Raw genomic sequence first — 26,123 nt, 5'->3', positions numbered from 1 at the left:
ATTCGCAATTCTGAAATGGCAGGAAACCTAAGAAGCACAAAAACACAACTAACGTCTTTGTTGTATTCTTGGCAGAGTATAATTTTTCCATCTTTCGTATAGTGCGGAAAGTCTGGTAGCCACAGACTTATACGACTACACTTTGAAGTAGTAGTTTTCAGCATTTTCTTCGGTTGAAGTATTCACGCACTGGAACTAGAATAGATTTCGAACAATTAACGTGTTGCATTGTATACGTCCATCGATATACCACGTACTAGTTCAGTTTGGCGGGTAGTAACAAAAATTCGAAATGACCTCGCTTTCCTACAATGAGAGTCCGTGTGTATACAAGGAGTGAGGTAAGGGGTATTTTTTCCTACAGTGGCTCGGCAGCTTCAACTCTCCCCTCCTGTATTTTTTTTCGATCTGAGGTCATTTCAACGTCTAAGAATTCCTTTCTTTGTTGAGTCAGGCGGTTGGCCAGGATTACATGAACTACAGACTTTTTTCTTAATAAATATCGAAATCCGGAAACCTAAGAAGCGTACAAACATAACATCTTTGTTGCATGCTTGACAGTCTTATAAGCAATTCTAATCTTCTGAAAATGAGAGTTTTATGTTAAATTAAAGAAATAGGTGCCGTTTAGGATTTTAAATATGAAATAGGCAAAAAAAAAGGAGTTGCCGTCGAAATAGGTGGTTTCGAGTTTAATTAGCCACAAAACTCGTAAGTACAAAATTGATTTACAACTAGGAACTCAGGGTAAGAATACGTTTTTACCTAAAAGTCCGCGTTCTAGTTATGAGTCGTGCCCGGATAGCTCAGTTGATAGAGCCCTTGCCCGTAAGGCAAAGGTCTGGAGATAGAATCCAGGTGTGGCGCACAGTTTTAATCTGCCAGTAGGTTTCATGCTCTCTCTTCATGTGCCTTATAAAGTTTTTCCTTCCTGAGCCGTTTCGGCTATATTCTTTGCTGTAGACTCAAGAAGTTAATCTGAACCGGTCCCATTTTCATTACCGTTCACGGTGGGACCTCATCCGTATGTTCTGTGCTTTTCTCCGAGGGGGAGCCTCTTGTTCATAATTTCCGTTATGATTGTTATGCATTTCCTAGGATAGTTTCCTCTTCTCCTACTAAATCTAGCCCTCCCTCTTCTGGACACACACACACACACACACACACACACACACACACACACACACACACACACACACTAATATTAATAACGCGAAACCCGTGTGCCGTACTGTGATCTCTCTTCACCCTCATGTTGCATGTCTATTTGCGCTGGCATGCTAAATCTCTGTGGTGGTGTTTCTTCCTATATATGTACCTCATTTTACCCACTATTTTTCCGTATATTTCTACCCCAACCTTTAAATTTCAGTTATTACTCGCCACTGAGTCTAACTGTTTCAATGTCTGTACATGTGCATTGATATCAGATTTTGAGATTCTAATTAAATTTTCATAAATTGGTACAGGCAACTAAATCATTATTATCGAGGTCAGATCCGGCTCTTTAGGTGGACTTGGAAAAACTCTGTAACGTTTACACTCACTACTATGCTGCTCCACCAATGTCGATTCATAAATGTTTTTCTGAACTGATCGTATGTTTCGCACTGTGATCCAGTTTGCATTCCCGAGGTAAAGCCTCACTTTCTAATCTATAAATTACACACACTAAATTCTTATCGACCCACTGTCCGGGAAACATTCCTTCAAATTACTGTTTGAATGCCACTGGGTGGATGCCGCCCCTAGCAGAGAAACTTGCGAAACTTACTGACAAGCGAACTCTGACTGTCAGACATAAAATAATTCTTGTTTTCATTTTCCTATTTTTCCTGCTTGTGCCACGCTTCAAGTCCCTGCTTTATTTCACATTCTATCTGGTGAGCACGCCGGGATACTTTCTCTAAACTGTGCCTCGGGTCTCATTTCACCTATTTCCCAAACTACTTTCAGTTTTGATTGAAGTGCGCCTGCATTATCGTTACATGATTTGTCAACGCTATCTATTGTAGAATACGAATCAACGTGGACATTTTTATGTTGTCGTTCTGCTGTTTGTGAACTATTTTGTTTTAGGTCATCCACTGTTTGTACAACATTAGATTCTAACCATTTTATCCTAGGTTCCTTAGATTCAACCAACTCCTTCCTCTTCACTACTGCTCCCCACAGGCCTCTATTACTAGCTTTTGCCTCTTTATATTTCTCAAGTAAGGCTCAGGTTTCTAAGCGAATCTCGTCTTCCATTTTGTCAATTTCACAATTTGTTTCCACCAATTTTTTGTTTGTTATTCACTAGAAAGGTTATTTTTAACAGACTTTAATTGCCTTTGCTCGAGCGTCCATCTTTTGATTCATGTTTTGATTCATGTTTTGATCAACTCCCTGAGGAACGTCATTATGCCATCTCTGGTATCACTAATATTTACTACTGTACTTTCATTGCACAATTGGTCACCACTGTCGACAGGTAGACTATCTGTCGATTCAGTCCAGTGGGTTGCATTTGGTTCACTCAAATCAAACCCATGGTTTCCAGAGTGTACTTGACCAATGTTCCTATGATGAGTGACTTCTATTATCCATCACCAATTTTTTACTTCTAAACCATTTTGTGTTGAACTATCGTCATGTAATTCTAATCCATTTGAGTTTGACACACACTAAACATTTTGTATTGACAAACTATTGTCATGTAATTATGATGCATTTAACTCCAATATTTCTTCCCGTAGATATGAAGAAAGTTCGTTTTAAATGTTACTGATTTCTTATACTAAAATAAAATGAAATCTAATTACTACTTGCTGTGTGCACAAGTCTGCACTAATGTTACGACGAACTCTGCTCAGCACTACGCTGTAGCAGTGTGTCTGCACCGCTATTCATCTGGGCCTTTTAAGCAATAAGTGCTGAAAACCTTAACATACACACAGCAAAAAAAGTTTTGCATCACCTCGGTTCCGAGAGTTCCGGAACCTGTACAGAAAATTGAAATAGAGATCAACATAAACATCATTTTCATTGCTCATGTAAACCACGCATTGCATGTTGTACCACCATACAGCGAGACCTTCAGAGGTGGTGGTCCAGATTGCTGTACACACCGCTACCTCTAATACCCAGTAGCACATCATCTTGCAATGATGCATGCCTGTGCTCGTCGTGGTATACTATCCACAAGTTCATCAAGGCACTGTTAGTCCAGATTGTTCCATTCCTCAATGGCGATTCGACGTAGATCCCTCAGTGTGGTTGGTGGGTCACGCCGTCCATAAACACCCCTTTTCAATCTATCACAGGCATGTACGATAGGGTTCATGTCTGGAGAACATGTGGGCCACTCTAGTTGAGCGATGTCGTTATCCTGAAGGAAGTCATTCACAAGATGTGCATGATGGGGGCAGGAATTGTCGTCCATGAAGACGAATGCCTCGCCAATATGCTGCCGATATGGTTGCACTATCGATCGGAGGATGGCATTCACGTATCGTACAGCCGTTACGGCGCCTTTCATGACCCACATAGTCCCACCCCAAAACAGCAGAGAACCTCCACCTTGCTGCACTCGCTGGACAGTGTGTCTAAGGCGTTCAGTCTGCCTCCTAACACGTCTGTGACGATTGTCTGATTGAAAGCATATGTGATACTCATCGGTGAAGAGAATGTGATGCCAATCCTGAGCGGCCCATTCGTCATGTTGTTGGGCCGATCTGTACCGCGCTGCATGGTGTCGTCGTTGCTAAGATGGACCTCGCCATGGACGTGGGGAGTGAAGCTGCGCATCATGCAGCCTACTGAGCACAGTTTGAATCGTAATAATACGTCCTGTGGCTGCCCGAAAAGCATTATTCAACATGGTGGCGTTGCTGTCAGGGTTCAAATGGTTCAAATGGCTCTGGACACTATGGGACTCAACTGCTGTGGTCATCAGTCCCCTAGAACTTAGAACTACTTAAACCTAACTAACCTAAGGACATCACATAAACCCATGCCCGAGGCAGGATTCGAACCTGCGACCGTAGCAACAGCAGCGGCTCCGGACTGGAGCGCGTAGAACCGCACGACCACCGCGGCCGGCGCTGTCAGGGTTCCTCCGAGCCATAATCCGCAGGTAGCGGTCATCCACTGCAGTAATAGCCCTTGAGCGGCCTGAGCGAGGCATTTCATCCATAGTTCCTGTCTCTCTGTATCTCCTCCATGTCCGAACAATGTCGCTTTGGTTCACTCCGAGACGCCTGGCCACTTCCGTTGTTGAGAGCCCTTCCTGGCACAAAGTAACAATGCGGACGTGATCGAACTGTGGTATTGACACACTAGGCATTGTTAAACTACAGACAACACGATGATGACAACGACTGGTTTGTGGGGCGCTAAACTGCGCGGTTATCAGCGCCCATACAAATTCTCTACATTTGCCGAGTCCAAACTCGCCACTTTTATGAATGATCATGAAATAATGAGGACAACACAAATACCCAGTCATCTCGGGGCAAAGGAAAATCCCTGACCCCGCAGGGGACCAGGCAACACGAGCCTCCTTCCTGGTGGAATGACTGGAACTGATCGGCTGTCGGACCCCCTCCGTCTAATAGGTGCTGCTCATAAATGGTTTTTTACATATTTGGGCGGGTTTAGTGACATCTCTGAACAGTCAAATGGACTGTGTCTGTGATACAATATTCACAGCCAACGTCTATGATCAGAAATTCTGGGAACCGGGGTGATGCAAAGCTTTTTTTGATGTGTATCTTTTATGACGTGAAGCCATGTGCGAAGCCAGATGTACTCTCGTTTTCCAGCGGGCATCTCCTGCTGTGATGGCTCGTTTGCCGTGGTATTGTAATGTTTGCTCGGCCCGTGCCTCTGTGGCTCTCGTTCGCACCAAAGAAATTGCCGTTATCTGCTACAGAGCACGCACCCTGCTGTTGCCCGTGTCGCCGTCTTAAAGAGGAGTCGCGTCAAAATTCCGCAGTCATCTGGTATTGTTGGCAGTCTCTTATGTGACATCGTACGTCTCTGTCCTTTGCATTACACAAGCCTTATCTGCTGTTATGACAACATAATCTGTCGCTCATTGCCATGTAATTTTGCATGAATCTTTTCCAAGAGTCACTATCATAGTTTGTTCTCTACTATTCACTCTTATCCTACACTCTGCTCTTTACGACTGCTACTAATTGTCACTGGACATTCGATACTCGATACGGATTGTTACTGCCGTATCTTAGCTATTAGGTTCAATTATTCACTGTTACAGCACCCTAAAACCAACCAAATTCATCCCCGAAAGGAATGTCGTGTGCAACACACTCCTTGCGTTGGCAAGACGTGCCCAGGCCTCTATTTGAATCGTTTATTGCATAAACAGAACTTTCCACTTTTTGACACTATCAGTTATTCTCACCCCTCCCCCTCCCCCACCAAACCATGCCGTTGGCGGGGAGGCTTGCGTGCCTCCGTGATACAGATAGCCGTACCGTAGATGCAACCACAACGGAGGGTGTCTGTTGAGAGTCCAAACGAACGTGTGGTTCCTGAAGAGAGGCAGCAGCCTTTCCACTAGTTGCAGGGGCAACAGTCTGGATGATTGACTGATCTGGCCTTGTAACACTAACCAAAACGGCCTTACTGTGCTGGTACTGCGAACGGCTGAAAGCAAGGAGAAACTACATCCGTAAATTTTCCTGAGGGCATGCAGCTTTGCTGGATGGTTAATGATGATGGCGTCCTCTTGGGTAAAATATTGCGGAGGTAAAGTAGTCCCCCATTCTGATCTCCGCACGGGGCCTACTCAGGAGGACGTCGTTATCAGGAGAAAGAAAACTGGCGTTCTACGGATCGGAGCGTGGAATGTCAGACCCTTAATCGGGCAGAAAGGTTATAAAGTTTAAAAAGGGGAATTGATAGGTTAAAGTTAGATACACTGGGAATTAGTGAAGTTTGGTGGCAGGAGGAACAAGACTACTGGTCAGGTGAATACAGGGTTATAAATACACTCCTGGAAATGGAAAAAAGAACACATTGACACCGGTGTGTCAGACCCACCATACTTGCTCCGGACACTGCGAGAGGGCTGTACAAGCAATGATCACACGCACGGCACAGCGGACACACCAGGAACCGCGGTGTTGGCCGTCGAATGGCGCTAGCTGCGCAGCATTTGTGCACCGCCGCCGTCAGTGTCAGCCAGTTTGCCGTGGCATACGGAGCTCCATCGCAGTCTTTAACACTGGTAGCATGCCGCGACAGCGTGGACGTGAACCTTATGTGCAGTTGACGGACTTTGAGCGAGGGCGTATAGTGGGTATGCGGGAGGCCGGGTGGACGTACCGCCGAATTGCTCAACACGTGGGGCGTGAGGTCTCCACAGTACATCGATGTTGTCGCCAGTGGTCGGCGGAAGGTGCACGTGCCCGTCGACCTGGGACCGGACCGCAGCGACGCACGGATGCACGCCAAGACCGTAGGATCCTACGCAGTGCCGTAGGGGACCGCACCGCCACTTCCCAGCAAATTAGGGACACTGTTGCTCCTGGGGTATCGGCGAGGACCATTCGCAACCGTCTCCATGAAGCTGGGCTACGGTCCCGCACACCGTTAGGCCGTCTTCCGCTCACGCCCCAACATCGTGCAGCCCGCCTCCAGTGGCGTCGCGACAGGCGTGAATGGAGGGACGAATGGAGACGTGTCGTCTTCAGCGATGAGAGTCGCTTCTGCCTTGGTGCCAATGATGGTCGTATGCGTGTTTGGCGCCGTGCAGGTGAGCGCCACAATCAGGACTGCATACGACCGAGGCACACAGGGCCAACACCCGGCATCATGGTGTGGGGAGCGATCTCCTACACTGGCCGTACACCACTGGTGATCGTCGAGGGGACACTGAATAGTGCACGGTATATCCAAACCGTCATCGAACCCATCGTTCTACCATTCCTAGACCGGCAAGGGAACTTGCTGTTCCAACAGGACAATGCACGTCCGCATGTATCCCGTGCCACCCAACGTGCTCTAGAAGGTGTAAGTCAACTACCCTGGCCAGCAAGATCTCCGGATCTGTCCCCCATTGAGCATGTTTGGGACTGGATGAAGCGTCGTCTCACGCGGTCTGCACGTCCAGCACGAACGCTGGTCCAACTGAGGCGCCAGGTGGAAATGGCATGGCAAGCCGTTCCACAGGACTACATCCAGCATCTCTACGATCGTCTCCATGGGAGAATAACAGCCTGCATTGCTGCGAAAGGTGGATATACACTGTACTAGTGCCGACATTGTGCATGCTCTGTTGCCTGTGTCTATGTGCCTGTGGTTCTGTCAGTGTGATCATGTGATGTATCTGACCCCAGGAATGTGTCAATAAAGTTTCCCCTTCCTGGGACAATGAATTCACGGTGTTCTTATTTCAATTTCCAGGAGTGTACAAAATCAAATATGGGTAATGCAGGAGTAGGTTTAATAATGAATAAGAAGACAGGAATGCGGATAAGCTACTACGAACAGCATAGTGAACGCATTATTGTAGCCAAGATAGACACGAAGGCCACGCCTACCACAGCAGTACAAATTTATATGGAAACTAGTTCTGCAGATGATTTAGAGATTGAAGAAATGTATGATGACATAAAAGAAATTATTCAAATGGTTATGGGAGACGAAAATTTAATATTCATGGGGGACGAGAATTCGATAGTAGTTGAAGAAAGAGAAGGGAAATTAGTAGGTGAATATGGACTGGGGGTAAGGAATGAAAGAAAAGCCGCCTGGTAGAATTTTGCACAGAGCGTAACTTAATCATATCCAAAACTTGGTTTAGAAATCATGAAAGAAGGTTGTATACATGGAAGAGGCATTTAGACATTGGAAGGTTTCATATAGATTATATACTTGTAAGACAGAGATTTAGGAACCAGGTTTTAAATTTTAAGACGTTTCCAGGGCCAGATGTGGACTCTGACCACAATTTATTGGTTATGAACTGTAGAGTAAACTGAAGAAACTGCAAAACGGTAGGAATTTAAGAAGATGGGACATGGATAAACCGAAAGAAGCAGAGGTTGTAGACAGTTCTAGACAGAGAATTTGGGAATGACTGACAAGAACAGGAGAAAGATATACAATAGAAGAAGAATGGGTAGCTTTGAGAGATGAAATATTGAAGGCAGCAGAGAATCAAGTAAGTAAAAAGACGAGAGCTAGTAGAAATCCTTGGGTAACAGAAGAAAAATGGCTCTCAGCACTATGGGACTTGACATCTGAGGTCATCAGTCGCCTAGAATTAGAACTACTTAAACCTAACTAACCCAAGGGCATCACACACATCCATACCTGAGGCAGGATTCCAACCTGCGACCGTAGCAGTAGCGCCGTTCCAGACTGAAGCGCCTAGAACAGCTCGGCCACAGCGGCCGGCTGGTAACAGAAGAGATATTGAATTTAGTTGATGAAAGGAGAAAATATAGAAATGCTATAAATGAAGCAGATGAAAAGGAATACAAACGTCTCAAAAATGAGATCGACAGGAAGTGCAAAATGGCTAAGCAGGGATGGCTAGAGGACAAATGTAAGGATGTAGAGGCATACATCACTAGGGATAAGATAGATACTGCCTACTGAACGTAACAGAGACTTTTGGAGAAGAGATAACTACCTGTATGAATATCAAGAGCTCAGATGAAAACCAGTCCTAAGCAAAGAAGGGAAAGCAGAAAGAAGGGAAAGCAGAAGGAAGAAGTATATAGAGGGTCTATACAAGGGCGATGTACTTAAGGGCAATATTATGGAAATGGAAGAGGACCCTGATGAAGATGAAATGGGAGATATGATACTGCGTGAAGAATTTGACAGAGCACTGAAAGATCTAAGTCAAAACAAAGCCACGGGAGTAGACGAGTCTCCAGTAGAACTACTCATAGCCTTGGGTAAGCCAGCCATGACAAATTTCTTCCATTTGGTGAGCAGCATGTATGAGACAGGCAAAATACCCTCAGACTTTAAGAAGTATGTAACAATTCCAATCCCAAAGGAAGTAGGTGTTGACAGGTGTGAAAATTACCGAACTATAAATTTAATAAGTCACTGTTGCATGATAGTAACATGAATTCGTTACAGACGAATGGAAAAACTGGTAGAAGCCGACCTCGTTGAAGATCAGTTTGGATTCCGTAGAAATGTTGGAACACGTGAAGCAATACTGACCCTACGACTTACCTTAGAAGATAGGTAAAGGAAAGGCAGACCTACGTCTCTAGGATTTGTAGACTTGGAGAAATGGCTCTGAGCAAGCAGTAAAGGAAACACAAGAAAAATTTGCAGTAGGAATCAAAATCTATAGAGAAGAAACAAAAACTTTGAGGTTTGCCGACGACAGTGTGATTCTGTCAGAGACAGCAAAGGATGTGGAAGAGCTGTTGAACGGAATGGACGGTGTTTTGAAAGGAGGATATAAGATGAACATCAACGAAAGTAAAACGAGAATAATGGACTGTAGCCCCGTTGAATCTGGTGACGCTGAGGGAATTAGATTAGGAAACGAGACACTTAAAGCAGTAGATGCGTTTTGCTATTTGGGAAGCAAAATAACTAATGATTGTCGAAGTAGAGAGGATATAAATTTTAGACTGGCGATGGCAAGGAAAGCGTTTCTGAAGAAGAGGAATTCGTTAACATGAAGTATAGATTTAAGTGTGAGGAAGTCTTTTCTGAAAGTATTTACATGGAGTGTAGCAATGCATGAACTAAAACATGGACTATAAACAATTTACAGGAGGAGAGAATAGAAGCTTTCGAAGCGTGGTGCTACAGAAGAACGCTGAAGATTAGATGGGTAAATCACGTAACTAATGAGGTACTGGATAGAATTGAGGAGAAGAGGAATTTGTGACGCAACTTGACCAGAAAAAGGGATCGGTTGCTACGACACGTTCTGAGGCATCTAGGGATCACCAAGTTAGTAATGGAGGGACACGTGGAGGGTAAAAATCGTAGAGGGAGGCCAAGAGATGAATACACTAAGCAGATTCAGAAGGATGTGGGTTGCAGTAGTTACTCGAAGATGAAGAGGCTTGCAAAGGATAGAGTAGCATGGGGAGCTGCTTCAAACCAACATCTGGACTGAAGACCACAATAACAACAACAGTTATTCATATTTTCGTGATTGTAGAGGCAATAGTTGTATGTAGAAAGGACACGTCTACCATTCGTCTCTGACCTACACATAGGACGTAAAATTTCAGTTTTGTGCAGAAACGACGCTTCTCCTGGAGAGGTGCTGTTTCTGCGCTAAATGTGTGCGTAAGATATCAGTACAGGAAGCGTTCTGCTGCAGGCAATTCACCATTGATTTAGTTAATATTCACAACATGAGGGGCAATACAGCAAAATTGCTATGTATCATGCGGGCAAGGTTTAGAAAAGTCCGGGTTACGTTTGCTATTTTATCTTAGAGGACATTAATAGTGAGTTACCACTTTCTACCAAATACCTACACATGTTTTCTGATGGGTGTCCTGGTCTGAACAAAAATAACACTGTTGTTAGAGTTCTCCAAACGCTCATTGCTGTGTAAGTTTACAAAAAGTACACCATTATTTTCTCGTACATGGGCATTCTTTCATGCCACTTTGCTAGTATAAAGAGGAAGATTCGTACACCAGCTACAATCTATTCACTGAGTGAATACGTAAATCAGTACTTTCAGTGATATCTATGTGAAGGAGAGTAAAAAAGATGAAAAGTAACATTCCATGTAAGTGAATATTGGAGTTTTAATGTGAAGAGGATTGCGTCAGAGGAAATTTCATTCATGGACTGGTTGTTCGTAATTTTAAACCGTCGCCTTCTATAATAAACCGCCCTTTGTTGTCATGTGCTCCTGCTTATCCTCAGGGCTATGTGGAGGTAAATTAGAAGGAATTGGCAAAGAAATCGCAGCCATACATACCAACAGAATATCGTTACTTTTATACTAAATGCTACCTACGCCCTCCACAACAGCTAGTGACAAATTATGCTGATAGAGCTCCTTTCATAGATATAAGACTTTCTTTTATCTTCTCATACTTTATTGAATTTCTAGATTTTATGGTAACAGAAATGTCTTAAAACTATTTTCTTTTTATTTCAAACAACATGTTCTGTGTCGAAATTTGTGAGTCACAAACAATAGTAATTTGGTTTTGGTTACTAAGAACCCCTGGTATGTAGTAAGAATGGGGCCTGTACTCTATCATCAATTTAAAACTTTTCTCTAGTAACAAAAAGTTTCTAAATTCGTTACACACTATTAAAACCGATTTACTGCTTTTTGTGTCCTAAGTTATCAGCGTTTATTTTAGAAACAGCAGCTCATTACTTTTAAAAAATTCTGTAGGCTTTTGTAGTGCTCTAATGTTACCTAACAAAATGTAAAAATATTTGCACCCGACAGTACATAAAACAAAAAGATCTACAGCTCCCATCACTAGATTATTCCTTGTAGATTTTTTTTTCATTTGATTGGAAATGTGAATGAATGGAGAAGTGTTATTTCAGCAATAAACGATTCTTTCGTGATTGAGCAAATGAACACACGAGGTTGTTATTGGAGACTTTCAAATCCGTCACATCTCGCGATTTTTCTAAAAATTCACTTACTTTGCGTCTACAGAGGTGTCCTTTCGCTGCAGTGGAAGTGTTCAGTTGCGGGTTCGAACAGAATTTGCGAGTGTAGCGCTGTAATGGTGATATTTGCTGGAAATCCTTAACTACTTCGCTTGCAGAGAAGAGCACAAAGTTTATCTTTTTCAAGGGATGCCATTTAATGATATCTGCTGTTTTAATCACATGACATTTCAGTGTACACATAGTATGTTGCACAAAATATCAATGTAATTCTGGAATTGTGGGAAGATGACACTTTAATTACATCAAACACGCCCGCACTATTGGCTAGCCAATGACTATGCAATCATAAACAATATTTTAGTGACATTTTTCAGTAAATGACGAGAGTCACTACAGATCCGACTGTGTACTGACTGTTAGACTGACTCTACCAGCACCGACTTTCCAGTTCCTGCCGACACAAGTAAGCTTCTGCATCACACATTTCAGCCAATTCCAGCCACAGAGATTCTGTGTTAGCTAAGTCAATGGCAAGGTCCTGATGTGGATGACACTGTGAAACCAGGCCACATCACCCAGGTGCCACGCTGGAATCTCTATGCCATTCCGATGCCACATTGACCCTCTACGCAGACAGGTAACTGAAACTTCATAAGATTGTGCAGTATTATATAAAAAAATGTTACATTTAGGTACATGTTATATGACAAATTTCATAAGATGCTGCCTATAGGAAAACTGAAGAGGCCTTTGGAGAGGACCAACTGTATGAATCCAAGAGTCTAGATAGTACCCCAGTACTAAGGAAAAGGTACAATAAGATGCAGTGTTTATATAGGGGAAACAAGTGTGAGGCCAATGTTATAGGAAGAGATGAGGAAGCTGGCGAAGATGAGATAATATATAAGATACAGTGAGAAAAATTTGACCATACTAAAAGACCTAAGTAGAAAGAAGGCCCCTTGAGTAGACTATATTCCCTCAGAATTTTTAAGATCCTTGGGAGAGCCAGCGATGACAAAATTATTCTACCCGTTGTGCGACATATGAGATAGGGGAAATACCTTCAGACTTCGACAGGAATATAATAATTCAAGTTTGAGAGAAGGCAGGTGCTGACAGCATGTGGAAATATTATCGAACCATCAGTTTAATAAGTAATGGTGGCCCAGTCAATGTGAAGACCAAAAAAGGTCAAACAGAAGAAAACAATTCGCATAGTCGCAAATTTTTGTACGGTGCGAAGAGGGATAGCCAAGAACAACATACTGTTGTCGTGACCAGTGAGGGGTGAACGTGGAGGTGAGAGGAGTCTTTCGAGGTCACTTTTTTCTGTTTTTCTTGAACAAATCGAAAACTGCACCTTCTAGCCAAAATTTTTTCCAGTACAAAATTAAACTACTTTAAATTTTGTACGAAATAGGCCCTATTCATTTTTTCTGTGGGACTAATAGTTTCCACATTTCAGAAGATGGAAAAGTTGCAATTTATTAAAAACAGTGTTTCAGTTATGTAAAATTAATGTTTCTCTTTAAATAAAATCGGTTAAAAACTAATATCAAATGTGTGCTCCTTAACTCCACATAAAACCTTTCCTGATGTCAATATGTCAATTTTATTGTCAAGAACAAGTATTTTCTTTCATTTCTGCACTTACTGAGTTGTAATTTTGTATTATAGTAATTAATGATTGTAAATTATATTTATGTTTGTAAGACCTTGTTTAAGGGAACACGAGGAACGACGCAGAGGCGAGATATACCAGAGGAAACACCGCAGCGTGGCGACAGCTCGAGCGCGCCGAGCGCTGACCTGAGGTACAGGCTGGGCGCTGCCTCCACTCAGGAAGTGGGATCATTTAGTACACTGCTGGCTCAACTCACGCAACCACAAGCGAAGGCCGCGACTCCAGCCAGCTGGGCCACGCTGCACATCTCAGCCACTACCCTCCGGAAGATCTGTTTACTTGCAGCGCGGACAGATAGACACCGGTAACGGTCTGGCTCAAAGGAAGCTTTAGGGTCAACTGCCTGCACCGTATCTGTGTAACCTGTTTGACTGCCCAAGTATAAACACACGAATTCACACACATTTTAACATTTGAGCTACTCAAATGTGTATTATGAACAGTTTGTGTCGATGTTCTGCGGGTAAATCGTGCTATGTTGTTGTCATGAAAATAAACTTTCTGGTCAGACTATCCACATTTGGAATAGGTGATGCTGTCAAGCATGTATTCAGAGTGACATCTGCAATGTATTTATGGTGTTGGGGTAATTTGTGAGTTGCACCTGTAATCCAAGAGAGAAGTTGGTGGTTTCCGGAGGAGGTAAGCATGATAAAATTTGTACCGGACAGTGTCAAGATCATTTCTGCCCCACAATATCCATCGCCCTGTACTACTTGTGAAACCCATACCGCCCAGTGAACTTCGTGAAGTGCGACGAGTTGTGCCTGGAGTGAGACACCTTCGAGCAGCCGCTGATAATGCTATTGTTTCTTTTTCAGGATCCATTAATATAAACTTTGACAAATACTTTTCATTATTGTGAAACTTATAAAATGTTTGTACAACTTTATAATTTGTTTGGTGTGTTTGATGTTTTCAGTGCTTGAAGGTTATATACAGTTTATCGTCTTGAGAACGTACAAGCATATGATGGTGAACTTGATATTTCGTTTGGAAAAATATATGTCTTATCTGTTTTTCACGTTGTAACTTTTGGATGCCATTGATGATTGATGTAGTTTACACTCACTAAAGTTATAAGAGCAGTTGAGGCTCAGATGATATTTTTATTATTTAAATTTTTGGATTTGAATACATGGCGTAATTTTTGATGAGCAATTAAAGCTCAGATCATATTATTCATATTTTTAACAATGAAAATTTTGAGTCTGTATAAATTGTGTTATGTTTTACGAGAAATTGAGGCTCAGTTGATGTTTTCACTCTTCTATTGAATTTCTTTGTTTATATTTGCATTATTTTGAATCGTAGCCCGCATCTCGTGGTCGTGCGGTAGCGTTCTCGCTTCCCACTCACGGGTTCCCGGGTTCGATTCCCGGCGGGGTCAGGGATTTTCTCTGCCTCGTGATGGCTGGGTGTTGTGTGCTGTCCTTAGGTTAGTTATGTTTAAGTAGTTCTAAGTTCTAGGGGACTGATGACCATAGATGTTAAGTTCCATAGTGCTCAGAGCCATTTGAACCATTTTGAATCGTAGGGATGAGTATGCATGTGACTAAATAATTACTTTACTCGGCAACAAATTGTGGAAGTTTTGGAATGAATCTAGTTAAATGATGAGGCCACCAAAGACGTGAATGAAAGTTGCACTAGTAATAAGATCATTGAAAATTCTTTGAATAATCAGTATGTGTGGAAAATGGTACGCTGGTTTCCCCCTTTTGCCTGTGTACCCTGCAAGAACACAGAGTGAATGGACGTAGTGGCCTCAGAAATTAACGTGTAGGACACAAATGAAAAAGAAAATCAGTTCCCTATTGAAATAACCAAGCCTTTTTAATCAAAGTGGACAGATCATAATAAAAATCTGCGTGATTCGGTCACACTATGACTAGTCTCAGAGTAACCTCGTCCATGCAGATTTTTCCCACGAACATCGGTACAATAATTCATAGCAGTCTATTACTTGATTGAAGTGTCTCGTCTTTTATTATCGTAATATCTCATAATTCGTTTGGTTTGGGTTCGATTGAAACAAGTTGTTGTACACTCAGGTGTGCCAAAAGCGCTATTCAGTGACTGTTCCCTATCTATGTACCGTAGTTGCATGGAATAGGTGATTGATTGGTTTGTGGGATGAAACGGACCAGACTGCTACGGGCATCGGTCCCTTTTTCCAAAACTTAAAAACACCTACACAGATGAAAAGCGAACAAGGAAAAGATGACAGACGACACAGGACAAGAGAAACTTAGACAAAGACCAGACAAAACGAATTAAAATCACACAGTATGACGGTGGTTGGCCGACCATAGAGAAAAAAAGGAAAAAGCTAACCACCGAGAAACATATTAAAAACTCAGTCTAAAACTGTAGGCCAAAAGCCAGACCCAATACTAAATAAAAATAAACACTTACAGCAAATGATAAAAGCCCCCTGCCCGAATAAAACTCAAAACTAAGCCTGTCATGCCAGTGTCATCTGTTAAAAGGGCAGGGAGCGTATCAGGCAGCGCAAATGTCTGCCTGACCACAGCTAAAAGTGGACAGGCCAACAGAATGTGGACCACCGTCAGCGACAAAGAGGCGGGTCCTCACGACGCAGTAAATAACTATGCGTCAGCCGGGTGTGGCCAATGCGGACCCGACAAAGGACAACTGAGTCTCTGCGAATGGCTCGCATGGATGACCGCCACACAGTCGTCGTCTGCTTGACAGCATGGAGTTTATTGGGTGTGGGCAGATCGCGCCATTCAGCGTCCCAAAGTGAGAGATCTGCGCGGGGTAAGACTGCCCGCAAATCAGTCTCCGGGAGACCTACTTCCAGAGTTGGTTCACTGGTGGCCTGTTTGGTCAGGCGGTCTACATGTTCATTGCCGGGTATCCCAACACGGCCCGGGGTCCACACAAAGACCACAGAGCGGGCGCAACGGACAAGAGCATGGAGGGACTCCTGGACAGCCATCACCAGACGAGAGCCAGGGAAACACTGCTAGATAGCTCGTAAACTGCTCAGGAAGTCGCTACAGATAAAGGACTCATCTGGGCAGGAGCGGATATAGTCTAGGGCACGAAAGATGGCGACCAGCTCAGCAGTGAAAACGCTGCAGCCAGCCGGCAAGGATCGTTGTTCGTAATGAGTTGCATGGAATCTTTTGGTAACTTCCGTGTAGGGAGAATCCCAGAGAGTCGCACCGCCAGAGGAGCCTGTTGACCTCAGCTGGCTGAATCCCGTTCTGCACTTAAAAGCGTGCACCCTTCGTGGGGTTGGGTCGCGTGTCGGAAGGTCGGGAGCGGCCGAACGTATAAGCTGCCGGTCTCAGTTTTCGCATACCACCCACAGTGGGTCCCAGAATAGCCAGAGTGCCGTATTTTGTACGAAGTGCGGCCCTGTGCCTTCCTAGTAGAACTTATTACATAGTGGGATACTACTACAGTTTACCGAGTCGATCAGCCTAGTGGGCCGGTGGAGGCAAGCTTGACTGTTGCACAAAATAAATTTGTTTTGAAGTTGGGAAGTCCTTCCCAGATGCAAGTGATGTGAGGTGCCGGTCACCCTGTGGAACTGTGAGAAACTGCGAGGCGTAAGTCTTCACATGGGACAGTCCAGTCAGTTTGTTGTAAAATTAGCATGAGCCTCCATATTGGTTAACAGTAATAATTCGGGGGGGGGGGGGGGGGGGAGGCGAGCGCTGGCTTCCAGACAGTCCATAACGTAAAGCCAGCGGGTTGAGAGAATTCGATAGCGGAATGGGGAAATCAGGTAAACTTGTCCAGAACTAAGTCCTTCCATAGCTCAACTTTGCAATCTTAGAAATAGTTGATATATTTACGACCTTGACACTGGGCAAAGTTTTGTAAAATCGTCTAACTAGCGCTCCAAAAGGTGAGAATGGAAAGCTGGTCTGAAGAAAGAAGCTAACACTAATGTTCTCCAGGCGCCAACTAGAATAGACTTAACCGCTGAGAGCAGTGCAGACTACTTCAACAGCTAGCTGCCTGTCCGCCAGCAACACTTAGCAGAATGGTTCAAATGGCTCTGAGCACTATGGGACTTAACATCTTAGGTCATCAGTCCCCTAGAACTAGGAACTATTTAAACCTATCTAACCTAAGGACATCACACACATCCATGCCCGAGGCAGGATTCGAACCTGCGGCCGTAGCAGTCCCGCGGTTCCGGACTGCAGCGCCTAAAACCGCAAGACCACCACGGCCGGCAACACTTAGCAGCAGATCATGACTTTTCCTCCACTTCAGGTAGTTAGATAAGATGACGCGATCTTAGTCAAACTAGTGAGGAGACTCAGAAGTTACAGGGAGGTGCGATGTGAGGCTGGGCTTAGTTTTGGACCTTGTTATTTGTTGGAGAGTTTGAGGGAACTTCCGGCTTATATCTTGAAGCGGTATGCCAGATAACCAGCCACTCGGCGTAATCACGCAGTCACTGGACAAATACCACGAGTTTATAATTGTGCAGATGGTTTATGAGGCGATAAACTCATGTAGCCCCTATCACTCCGGTCTTTGCAAAGACTTAAGTGTTACTCATGTCCAATAATCATTTAACCACTGTACTTGTGTTTTCTGATCTTCAGTCAGAACACATGATGAAATTCATATTTATATGCTCTAACAACCATTTGTAACAAGTTAACATGATCTGCAATCCTGTTACCTTTGGTAAATAGATGATTCCTTGGCACAAATAATACATGTAGATAGCCAATCCAAGTCTCATGTCTCCTTAGGGCCATTTTTATTCAATAAATTGAGCCGTTGTGCACAATTCAGTTACTTCACAGGAACCTATGGGAGTTTAGTTATGTCACAAACGACTGACATCTTGCAAAAGTTACTGCGCTTCTCTCACCAATGTGGTTATTACTGGTGGAATACATGAATCTCTTACATACAGAAATTGCTAGCACTTTTAGACTGCAGTGAGCAGAGCCTCTTACCACACACCCACAATGTATCTAGAAAGGTTGGTGTGATTATGTATGATGGAATGGAACTGATCACGTTCAAGTCTGAAACAATCTCCTTAATGCATTACTTATGTTGTAATATCTGCACGTCCGTAAAACCTAGATGACATATTGTGCCTCTTCAGATGTTGCGAGAGCTGAGGCTGACGTAATACATTTGATACCCCTCATGCTGTGAAACGTAATCCAGCCATTGACAGTGGAGGCAATGAAATCGACTTCGTTGAATACGCACTGACAGCTTATTACACCTGGGGCAAGCTCTTCATTGAGGCAGACAGCTGAGAGCTCCAGCTATTGAGATTTTTTACATAATTGCTCACTAAACAACTGTTAACAAGTACTCAAACTAAAAATAACCCCATTGTAGAAATATGAGCCCAGTGAAGTTATTTTGCCAACTTACATAACTGGATAGGAAATGCTGGGCAGGTATAGTCTGCCTGTAAACTTAAAAAAGCGAGGATCACTTGTGATGGGGAAAATTGTCTTTCCCAGAAGAATGTTACAGCTGTTGTACAGGATGATTAAGACTCAATTTCCCCTCCAGCAGAGTATAACGCTTGTCAGAGATTTACGTAGATTCTGTCCACATGCATTCCTTGCACATCTATGTTCCACATAGCGTTAACACATCCTTGTTGAAAATAGACATAACCCCCCCCCCCCCCACGAATCTCTGCGCACTTCGTCGCAAGTGATTCATGAAGTGCACTGCACAAGGGTTAATATGATTTTGCGAAATTCCCTGTAATTTCTTCTTGTCACGAGGTGCGGTACAGAGATATAGGGGAGTTGCCTGTTCATTATTCAGTTTGCAGAACTATGAAGGAGGGAAGTACATCGCCGCAGTCCGAAGTCAGACCTTCCCAAACATTTCTACTCTCCACCATGTACACCCCCAGATCACAATTTATCCCTCAATACGGCTCTATTACACTTAGATGTGGTACACACATTTAATACTTGTTCTTAACACGCTTCCTTTAAAAACAATTTTATACCGTTAAAACATTTTTAAGAAATTACGATTATTCGATCTCCTGATACGCGGAAACTATTAGTCATAGACAAAAATGAATAGTTTAACTTTTTACTGGGAAACATTTTTGCTAGAAGCTGCGGTTTTAGAATTATTAAAGAAAAACAGAAAAGTTACCTCTAAATGCTCCCCCCGCCCTTATATTCACTCCTCACTATTCAGTAATTCTAGTATGTTTTTCTTGCCAATCCTTCCTCCAACTTGCGAATAAAAGAATTTTTTCTCCTATTTGATCTTTTTTGGTCTTCATTGACTGGGCTATCACGATTTACTGAATTGTTAGTTTGATAATAGTCACACCTTTTTTGAAACTGGCATTATTATGTTACTCTTTAAGTATGAGGATATATTCCCTGTCTCATATATCCTGCACACACGTTGGAAAGGGTGTGTCAAGGAATGCTCTCCTTATAACTTAAAAATTCCGAGGGAATATCGTGTACTCCAGAGAACTCGTTTTGACTTAGGTATTTTTCCCGCAGTATAGTATCTCCCACCTCATTCATTTACTTCTTCTTCTACAATATTGACTTCAAGTTTATTTCCTTTGCATAGCCCTTCTACAGATTTATTCCACCTTTCAGCCTTTCTTTATTTGCGTAGAACGAGTATGACATCTGAGCTCTTAACATTCATACAGTTGCCTCCAAAGGTCTCTAATTTTCCTATATGCTGCATTTATCTTTCCCATAGTAGTGCATATTATTACATTCTTGCATTTGTCTTCAAGACCTTCTTGCTCTGCCAATTTACACTCCTTATCAATCTCATTTTTAAACGACAGTATTCCTTTTTGCCTACTCCTGCATTTTTACATTTTCCCCTTTCTTTAGTTACGATAAGATGGGAGAACCCTGTGTATAATATCTGTAAAAGTGATCAAGCACTGTAAAGTCTACAATCTGAAAAACTCTATGTATTACTAGTTTTTGCCCAAACATGCTTCGACGAATCTGTGTCACCGTCAGGGGTCTCGCAGTAATTCTGTAAAAAACATGAGACAATGTTCGTGATTGGTTTTCTGTTTTATGCCTGTCTTTGCCCCCAGCAGATTCATCACAAAAACTCATATCTAAGATTCAAAATTATCGTCACACTGGATATAAAAACGAATCTATCAATAAGTGAGCGGCGAAACGAATATACTGTCTCCCGATGAATGTGACAACGTTTAAGTTTGCTTTCCTAAATCTCGTAGTGCCAGGTAAACAATGTGTATAATCACAATCAACGAAGAGGAAACGCCGAAGATATACAATACGACGAAAAACTTAAGTACAGAACATGAACACACACTCGAAAAAGTATTCAAAAACAACAGCTCTTTTGCAAATCCTTCCGATTGCTTTGCATAAAAATGCATGAAAGTTAACCATCATGAATTATTCCATTTTCACAATTTATGTACTTTCAGGTGAGCAATCAAAACAAAAAAAGTTCACATGTCAAAACTTGGTGGCCTAACACAGAAAACCAACCACGATATTTGTATAATATTTTAACGTAAATAAAACGAGACGCTCTGAGGATGACAAATAGGTCTCGAAATATGTTTGGGAAAGAATAGAGATGGCAAAAATACACCTTGTTTTTAAGAAGGCGGAGTTTTAAAAAGCAAGATTTATCCACTACGATAACTAGTTCCTCTGTCCTTATGAGTCGTCGTAAAATTAGTAACTGCTAGAAAAACATACCCGATTTAAATCTAGCTTACATGGCAATTAAATTCACGAGTAGGTTTTAAAAATAGTAAATATATTTTGCATTTCATTGCAAAGAAGAAATACTTGACTGAAATATCTCATAATTAGAGATGGAAGGAGCGATCAGTATTTGCTTTGAAGAACCTTAATAGTCAAGATCACATTCAGAACGATTTATTTCCGATGACCGACTTCAACAGTTACGACTGTAATTTTCTGGTCTGTAAAGTGATGCATTTGCATACAGTAAATGTACGATCATTATTTATATTTGCCATTATAAATAAGGAAATGGAAATTCTACATTTCCATACCCTCAAAAAACTTGTTATACGTCCTGTTCAATTATGAATTTCACACATACGACGTTGACATTGCAGTGGGTATTATGAAGCACATTCCACGCAGGTTTGTTAAAAACAAAAACAGGTGTTTCACAAACAAGAACAATACATTTAAAAAGCACCTTGTGTAACTAGGGACGTCCACGCACACGACAATCCACTAACGCTTGTTAGATGTTGAACTGCGTAACAGAGCACATTTGTGTACACGATTCCGTTTATATGGCGAGTTAAATACATCATGGATTCACATTCTTTGAAGTGCACGGCTCAACTGACTGACAATAAGGGCACTGATAACGCATGAAAATAACTGCAGCCACTAGATGGCTCTTACATAGGTACCTGAAAACCAGATCGTACATTTCATTTGATTTAATTTAATTTAAAATTACAAATTTTTTTGAGAGCAGTTCTGTAACATTTGAAAATTTTACTGATTGTTATGTAATAAATATCTATATTCACTTCCACAAAAAGTTTTTATTTACAGTATATTTATATTATTACATTATACTACTATATAAATTCACTCGGTACATACATTTGCCGTTTTTCCCCACCTATTACCCATTATCCCCACAAGACACGTAAAGCATGACAAATGTCCTGAAAGATGGCAGCGATCTGGCGAGAGGGGGGAGGGCAGGGAAGGGGTTGGTTGGTTGAGTGGGGAGGGGCAAGATATTAAACGGCGTGGTCATCAGTCCCGCAATTCACAGTTACTTGCTTAAGATAGTGGGAAGAGGAAGTATGGGAGGTGGGAGGGGAGGCGAGGTGGGAGGGGAGGCGAGGTGGGGGGGAAGGCGAGGTGGGGGGAAGGCGAGGTGGGGGAAGGCGAGGTGGGGGGAGGGAGGAGGAGGAAGGGGGAGGGATGGAGGAGGGATGGAGGAGGGAAGGGGGAGGAAGGGGGTGGGAAGGGGGAGGGAAGGGGGTGGGGGAGGGGAGGGGGAGGGGAGGGGGGAGGGGGGAGGGGGGAGGGGAGGGGGAGGGGAGGGGGGGAGGGGGAGGGGGGCGGGGAGGGGGGAGGGGCGGGGAGGGGGGAGGGGGGAGGGGGGGAGGGAGGGGGGAGGGAGTGGGGAGGGAGGGGAGAGGGAGGAGGGAGGGGGAGGGAAGGGGGAGGGAAGGGGGAGGGAAGGGGTCGGGAGGGAGGGAAGGGGTCGGGAGGGAGGGGAGGGGGCAGGAGGGAGGGGGAGGGTGGGGGAGGGAGGGGGAGGGTGGGGGAGGAGGGGAGGGAGGGGGAGGGAGGGGGAGGGAGGGGGAGGGTGGGGGAGGGAGGGGGAGGGTGGGGGAGGGAGGGGGAGGGTGGGGGAGGGAGGGGGAGGGTGGGGAGGGTGGGGGAGGGTGGGGGAGGGGTGGGGAGGTGGGGAGGGTGGGGAGGGTGGGGAGGGTGGGGAGGGTGGGGGAGGGTGGGGGAGGGTGGGGAGGGTGGGGGAGGGTGGGGAGGGTGGGGAGGGGTGGGGGAGGGTGGGGAGGGGAGAGGCAAGATTTGGGAGAGGGAAGTAATGAAGGAGGGGTTGGGGTTATAGCAAAGACACATCAACTTGGTGGCTGTATATGCCAGATGGTGTAATATTTATGGCTTTACAGTCATCATATTCAGCTACAAAAACCTCTTTTAGAGTAGTTGAGAAGGCAGCAGTGGGAAGACGATGTAATGTGGTGGGAGGAACCGGTGACAGATGGTTTATTTGGCATGGGCATCGTGAGAAAGACTGCCTCAACTGTGGTATTTCTACGCTATTGGCCGCTTTGTTCGGAAGGGAGGCGCCAAAATCACAAACTTCTGTTATTAAAGTGTTAATTACCTTCAGAATGACATACAATTAATAAGCGGAAAGGCAGACGAAGGATTTCGGAGATATTCGAATTGCTCCTAACTTGGGTGGCGGACGAGGTGTTTTCTGCGCAGGGGACAACATCTATAGAAGACAGCAGGTTCGTGACCATTTTTCAGAACTCTTACATTCTATTTATGGCAGTGGAAGTAACTAGGCACCTCGCGTGTACTGCAATATTGATCGAAATGAGATCAGCGACATGTCGTCTGGGGTAACACAGAGGAGGTATGAAGGGAGGAAATTTTAGAGGGAAGGGATTTGTCATAGTGTTTTCGTAGACAAATTACAGTACCTCCAGTATCGCAACAATAAATCAAAGCCTACCATTTGGTTTATGGTAAACGAGTCTATTTGCTTCATCCATTTCATATCCAACACAATAATACTATTGCGTATTTGTATAGCATTTCTAAGTAGTTGTCAATCTTTTAGCCTAACTCTACGACACTCTTTTGATGTGTTCAACTTCACATTTCTCTCTACAGGGTGAACCATGATGCCACCGAAAAATATCGGAGGTTATTTAGGATTACTTTCTGAGTATTTTGGTATAAGGAACTTTGGTCTCCGGTGACCCTTTACAGAGTAAAAATTTGTGTTTTATTTGTTTCGTTATCACGATAACCTTTGTTTCTGTAAAAATACTTTTACAGCAGTCGAAAAACTAATATATAGTCACCAAAATGCGCACACAAAACCCACAGCAGGAAAAGTACTGTGCTGTGTTGTCGCTCGGGAAGATCTCAGTACAGCGTCTTTCTGTAACCCTTCTATTACACCCAGTGAACCCATACCAATGCTACAGATCGGCGAACTCTTTATCAATAATCCTGCCCATACTTCTGTACATCACAGTTAACGTACAACTAACACTGCTGGAAAAACAAACCAGAGATAGAACTGAGCAATACTGAATGCACCCTTGAGGGGAAAGAGTTGTGTAGTCATCACTGTAGTCTACAGCAGATACTGTGACTGGAAAAAGCTTCCAAACGAGACACAGCGGGTACCGTCGACATTTACACTGTTGTAAACATTGTAGCAATGCAATCACTCAAAAAAATCTTCATGAACAACTTGCACAATGCTGTAGGGGAAATCGAGTTAACCCTGAGTGTAAACCAAGTTGTCAGTCTTCGCACCGACGTCTTATTTTGATCGTTTTCAACTAGGCATGGCCACAGTTTCTGTCGAACACTTCATTTTCTGATAGTGGATGACATTGTCACAAGAGATATCGCAAAGGTACACATATTAAAAAATTATTTATTGTAACAGTCTTAGCTGAAGATGTCACAAACGATAACTGGTTTCATCTATATCTACCTACATGACTACAATTCACACGCAAACGCTTGGCAGAGGGGTCACAGAACATTTTCAGATTCTCTCTCGACCGTTCCACTCTCTAACAGCACGTGGGAAAAATAAAAAAACCTAAATCTTTCAGTGCATGGCCTGATTTCCCTTATTTTATTACAATGGTCAGTATTTAGGTAGGGGGGAACAAAATATTTTCGCATTCGGAGGAGAAAGTTGACTGAAATTTCGTGAAAAGATCTCGCTACAACGAAAAACGCCTTTGGTTTAATGACAGCCACCCTACCTCTCGTATCATATCCATGACACTATCTCCCCTATTTCGCGATAATACAAAACGAGCTGTCCTTCTTGAAACTTCACGTCCTCTGTCAACGCTATCTGGTAAGAATCCCATAGCCGCAGCAAAACTCCAGAAAAAAAGGGCAAGTGTAGTGTAGTCGCTCTAAAAAAATATTGCTCCATCATCTTAGTGTTCCGCTAATAAGACGCAGTCTTTGGTTCGGCTTTGTTTTAATTATTTAATGATTTTTCGAATACATAAATGAAACATTAGTAGTATTTATTTAAATTGACGACACAGATTGAAAAATATTTAAAATTCATGAAATTATGTCTTATTAATAACGCGGTTTCAGTTTTTACTTTTTAAATTTTATTTTGTAAATAGAAACAGTTAAGAGCTGTAAACTAGAAGAAACGACACCATAGCAAGCTTGTAACAACAGTGTTCTCCAGCGTATCACTAGTCCCACACTGCCTCGCACAGATGTGTCCGTGATGATGGGTAGGGGGACTAGTGGGAGGGGTAGTAACCAGGCAACTAATACTGTGAGGTGGTAAGATGTCACAAAGATATAGTCTACAACACGTATTAATATTAATTTAAAACCAATAAGCTATCTGAATAAATGCAGATAGTATTTATACATGAGACAGGCTTCTAAAATCAGTAACTAATAATTAAATTAAAACCTTGTTCTTAAACATTGTACGAACTGTTTTCATCAGAGGGCGTCGGAAGTGTGTGCTTCTGCTCGTGTACATTGGGCTCGCTCAGTGTGCCCGCGGCTACGCTGCCACACTGCCTTCTAGTGCAGCGTCTTCCGCCGCGTTGGATTGACTGGACCGTCTCAGTACGTCGTCAAAATTGGATCACTTCTGATACCCTTCTTGTAGGCTGGTGTGACATGTGTTTTCTTGTTACTCTTTAGCGCCCTCATGTACTCTGCGTACCTAATGTTAAATATCTGCATGTTTCCTGAATATAAACTGACTTCCGTTTTTGGCACATGAGCTTAAACTCTGCCTGGGAAATGTGGAAGGTTCTTTTAAAGGAATCATCCCAGCGAGGGTGTCCGACACCTTTTATGTGCCACAGTGGTAAGGCTGTATTGTGAGTACCTCGATTCGAGGAGAAAGACGCCACCAGAGTCAACATGTTGGTGGGAGTGGTCTCTGTCGACTGTTCTAGACTGAGACAGTAACGAGACACCCCACTCGCCAATTCAGCGCTGGACAACATTAACCTGCAAGGAGCCATAACATCCAAAACCACATCCTCCGTGTGGAGTACAGATGCCACCATGTA

Source organism: Schistocerca piceifrons, chromosome X, assembly GCF_021461385.2.
Source record: "Schistocerca piceifrons isolate TAMUIC-IGC-003096 chromosome X, iqSchPice1.1, whole genome shotgun sequence".
Lineage (NCBI taxonomy): Eukaryota > Metazoa > Arthropoda > Insecta > Orthoptera > Acrididae > Schistocerca > Schistocerca piceifrons.
Note: the sequence above shows the minus strand (reverse complement) of the source record.